Source organism: Blennius ocellaris, assembly GCF_963422515.1.
Source record: "Blennius ocellaris genome assembly, chromosome: 6".
Lineage (NCBI taxonomy): Eukaryota > Metazoa > Chordata > Actinopteri > Blenniiformes > Blenniidae > Blennius > Blennius ocellaris.
In genome coordinates, this window is record NC_137655.1 from 21,003,809 (window position 1) to 21,008,899 (window position 5,091).

Consider the following 5,091-nt stretch of genomic DNA (forward strand, 5'->3'; position numbering starts at 1 on the left):
TTTAGCCAGTGCTCATTGTGAACAGCTTATGATTTATTTCCAATAATAGCCATACACTTGTGAAATAACTGTTAGCGTACAGCAGGAATTTTACAAGAATGTTGCGAGCCGAGTGATATTTTTGACCAGAAATTCCTTTGATCTTGATCTTAAACATTTTCTGTTTGATATGGCTTTCAAATGAACTGTGGTGTGAACTTCACTTTCCGCCTTTCCCAAAATGGCATCGGGTAGTGATGAGCCTTCTCATAGCTCTTTCATGGCTACACTGTAAACACGCTACACTGTTTTTATTCCTTAAGAAAATCACAGACACAGAATCAAACTGTCTTCAGTCAACATTTAGATTCCTAATACGCTGTGCGAAATGGAGCCGCGGAGGAGGAGACTTCTTTCATTAGACACATCACTGAGGCTCTGAAGTTTGCTCCTTCCATCTGAGATGACTTTAAAAGAGAAACAATGCCTCTGCCTATTGGGGTCTTTGGAGATTTTCTCTCTCATCACATATTAATGAAAGAGGTGGCATGTATGGAGTTGGAGAGCTTGAGCAGGAAAACCTGGTTGTGAGTTTGCCAACGGGAGCTCATGTTGGCATTATGTACAACATGCTTATCCACTGCCGATGTCGATGAGACATGCCGTGTGTTCTTTCTCCAGAAATCTTTTGTTTAACACCGAGGTGGTCTGCAAAACCTGCACACTTTCTTCAAGAAGAGTATTGATTCACACTACAGACATTATTCCACAATGGAGAATGTACAGCAGCCTCCTGTAGAGGGCGCGTTTCTCCTGTGATGCTTCACAGCTACACCTTTTTCCCTCTCTCTCAAAGCAAACACAGAAACAATTCACTCAGGTATAATCATCTTGTATGTGGAACACAGACAACAGGAATTAGAGGTGAGTTCATGCCAGTTATTCTGATGAGTGTACTGTACGTTGGTTCCCAACACTGGCCTCCATTTCTCCTTTAATGAGACAGGCCCATCAAGACAGAGCGGGAGCTTTTTGATATCCTCAGAGGGGCATGGCGCACAGACACATTAATGCTCACAATTCATAGCAAATCAAGAAGGATTTTGTTGGAACAGAGGATCACACCAATTACTAGTTGTTTATTGTTTGCTATTGTTGTGTTTACTGCAGTCTAATCATATTTGGAGGTCGGCCACAGCACTACATCAGCTCCAAGTGGAAAAGCTCTTTTGAAGCCTTTCATTTCGATGTGCCATATTAGCAGTACTGAGCAGCCCTAGACATCATGCTGCCTTTGCTTTCAAGATAAAAAGGAACCACGCATTACATCACTTTCTAAATAACTTCACGAATTAAGGAAATGGCAAGGAAATTGGTCACCTACAAAAAGGGGGAAAAAAAAAATTACTAACCCATTAAGAAAAATGTGTTTCATCTATTAAGTTGCCTCAAGATAATAATCACTTCCATAATGACCTGAACGTGGGAAAAAGAGTTTGTGTTCGATTTTGGTCGACTGCTGCTGCCTTCTTGTTTTTGGCTGGACAAAGCCCTCTCTTTTCTCCTCTTGCCCCTCCTATGGAATAGCGGATTCGTGGCATGAAGGCAAGAAAATCATGGAAATCAGCAAAGCCTTCATTATACCAAGGTCATTACAGCTGGCTTTTATCCTCCTCTGTACTTATAGGAGGTAAGGGAATCCTATTCTACATCACCCAAGGCCTCACCTTTGAACACACACACACATACTCTAGCTCACGCCAGGGCCAGCATCTGCTCTCACACACACGCACACACAAACTCACAACGGTTTCTCTTTCATTTGGCCTTCTTGAATTTCATCATTCATTTTTACATCACATTAGTGTGGCGTGTTAGTGGTCGGCTTGTCGGCATGTAGAGGGCGGCTGTTACTTCAGGAAAAGACTGAATAATGCACAGGAGAAGGCAGGAGAAAGCTCGAATGGAGTCGACAACGGCGCAGACGATTTCTTCCTCATAACATCTATAGCCACCAGTTAAGATATACATGAAGTGGGCTAAATAGATCATAGAGCATCTTGGATTTTGCATCACTGGTCTACACAGTTAGATTTTGGGCAGCTGTGAAGCAGTCTACAAGTACTGGACTGATTAAAAAATTTTTTTTTAAATAATAAAACAAGGTGAAATGTCATAGTCTCCTTATATGCACAAAAAAAGATCAAGTAGGTAATATGAAGAAAAAAGTGACTAAATGACTGACATGTTTTATTTATTATTATTTTTTTTCACACTGTTAAATCGGATTCCTTTCCTCTTAGAAGTATTAACAGCAGATTGTTGTTTTTGTAAAAAGACCTGCACTGTGATCTGAAACAAAGTACTCAAGGTTAACATTTCAGATCTTTCCAGAGATGGGTGAGTGTAATAATACATTAAGTTGGTGTAATTAGGCCATCACTTTCAAAGTAACCCAAGCCCACAATTTGGAGAAAAATCTCTACCTTTAAAGTTAATATTTTTAATGGGCATCACAAGACTTTTTCAATGGCTCCGTCAAAAAAAAAAGAGGAATAACTGTGATCTTTAGGGGAAGGAAAGTGCTCTTTTAATGTGCGCCAAGCATGGTCTCTTCTGTCTGCCTCAGTGGCTGTGTCTGATTTGAAACTCTCAATTGATCTGATACCACCACGAACTGGCCTGCATATTAAACTAAAGCAGCAATACATCTCCTGTGAGACAGATGAATTTCTGTGCATATGTGTGTTCGTGAGTTCGTGGCGGCAGTCCAGGTTCGGGGTATTCCAAAAAAATTGCCAAAGAAAATGTATTCAGAGTTATGTCCTGTCCGTTGATAGTCATACAAACAGTAATATCCCTCAGAAGTCCAGCTCTTTGCCTGCCAAAGCACATTGGCCTTCACTTGTGATACTGACATCATTTAATCTTCAGGAGGAGTTTCGAGTTTCTCTCCTAAATCCTTGGTCCGGTTCACCTTACAGGATGGGTTCCTCTGCCTGTCCTCCAAAATAAACAGATTTGATATTGTGCGCTCTCTCTCTCTCTCTCTCGCTTGTCCAAATCACACAAACTCTGCTTGGATTTAGGTAATGAAGCATTTCTGTTTCGCTCCCCTTCAACATTGCATTAAAAATAATTAAAGCTACAAAACGCACACAAATGACTCATCTTGTCTGGCTGGCTCCTCACAAAAGGCCAGAGATATCCTGTTTCATAAAAACACACGCGGGATCACGTAAACACACCAGTGAACGTTCCCTTTATGGTGGTTTTCGGTACAACCACTTCAGACTCCATAACAGTTCTTGCTGTTATTTTGTGACTTGGGGATTTTATGGGCACTGAAAAGGACACACGCTTCTCAGATTAAGACTGGCAGCGGAGCTCGGCGGACAGCGCTGGGAAAGGATGAACATTAAGCACCTGATCGGACAGGATCAATGAAAAGCAATTAGATGATAAGTCTGAGGGAACGGGCTGCATGTGCGTGACTACAGGGCCTGAGACCTTTACAACACAGCAAGGCGAGCAAGCGGTGAGACGGTTTTTAGAACAATGCCTTAAAAAAGATCTGAATTGAGTCTTCACATGTGGATTGAAGGAGCTTGTGATGATATGCATGGCGTACAGTATTTATGTGTGTTTGCCTCCCTGTTATTCTGCCTCCTTGTGTGGCTTATGTGTTTTGCCTAACATCTATTGTCATAATGATGTGTGATTATTAAGGGAGCAGGGTTTCACAGCAGGGGAAAAAAAGGGGCTGAGCCTACAACAGGTTGGGCCTCCCTTTGTGTCTTTGTTTGAACACTCAGCAAATACATATTCATGCTCTCAATATGTACACAATAGGACGCATTTGTTTATAATCTTTGTTTATTTGGGTTGCATACATTAACAAATTCACATCGTATGCTGTTCAAATACAAACTGGGGTAAAAGGTACCAGCAAAGGAGAAGCAAAAGGAGGTGGACAGTCTCCAGGAGCCGATGCCTTGTTATTTCAGTAGTATCCCTGGGAGGGGTTAAGCTCCTGCAGCAGGCTAGCTATTAGGCTAAATCAGGGTGCGCTGTGTTCTGTGTGGGCTGAAAAGACAAGTTCTGACCATTAGCGTACCTCCTGTGCCTTGTTCCAGGGGACAAAAGTGCATGAGAGTTTTTCTTCCAATTCGTGGGTGTAATAATGACATACAACACATAACTCGGTGCTTAATCCACCCTTTGTCAGTTCATTGTGATATTTTGCTGTTTATCTGCTCCAACTAAAATATCCCTCATTTGTGGCTCTTGAAACTAAATGGAAGCACGAACAACAGTGTATTGGCTGCAGTAAAGTGCCCCGACCCCCTCTTCGGCTCCATGCATCAGCTCCTTTCCGACACTAGATGGCTGTCTGTGCTGTGTATGCTGTGTGTCAGCACCAGTGCAGCCTCTCCATGCTGCTTTTATTGGCCTTCCAAATGCAAGGCTGAGCAAAGGATTTTTGTTAATAATGCTTTGAGACACTTGGGTTACGAAAACACACGGCTACACAGACACGACGCCCAACTTAATGTTTTGATGTTTGAATTTGCCAGCCCTTCATTTTTTATGAAGTCATGAACAATGGATTAAATACTGTCATCACAAAAGTCAGGAAGGAATGCACACACGCCGAGGTGAAAGAGCACTCGAGTGTATTTAAAAATAAACTCTATGCAATGTCAATTTGAATATATATTCTGCACATCTTGGTATTTTCGTGGTTCAGGAAAGACTTCAACCAAAATGACAGTTTTCAAAACAAGTCAAGGGTAATATTGATGTCAAAAGAAACCACTGAACACATTATTTATCACTCCAGTTATTGTATAATTATTCTGACTGCAGTGCCGTTTGTGCATCCTCTGTCTGTGCTTTATATAAGAGGCTATTTGTAGTTTGATTATGTGCAGTAAACGCGACCACATAGAGCACTTGGTTATATTGACTTTGAAGATTGCCTTTCTTCTTTCTTCTTCAGAGGCCGTCCGTCTCTTTAGCCTGAAGCTCCCAAACCGCACAGCCGGCCAGTTCATGGTGGCCTTTTATTATGATGTCAGCACTTTGCTTAAAGAGCATTCAATATCTCTT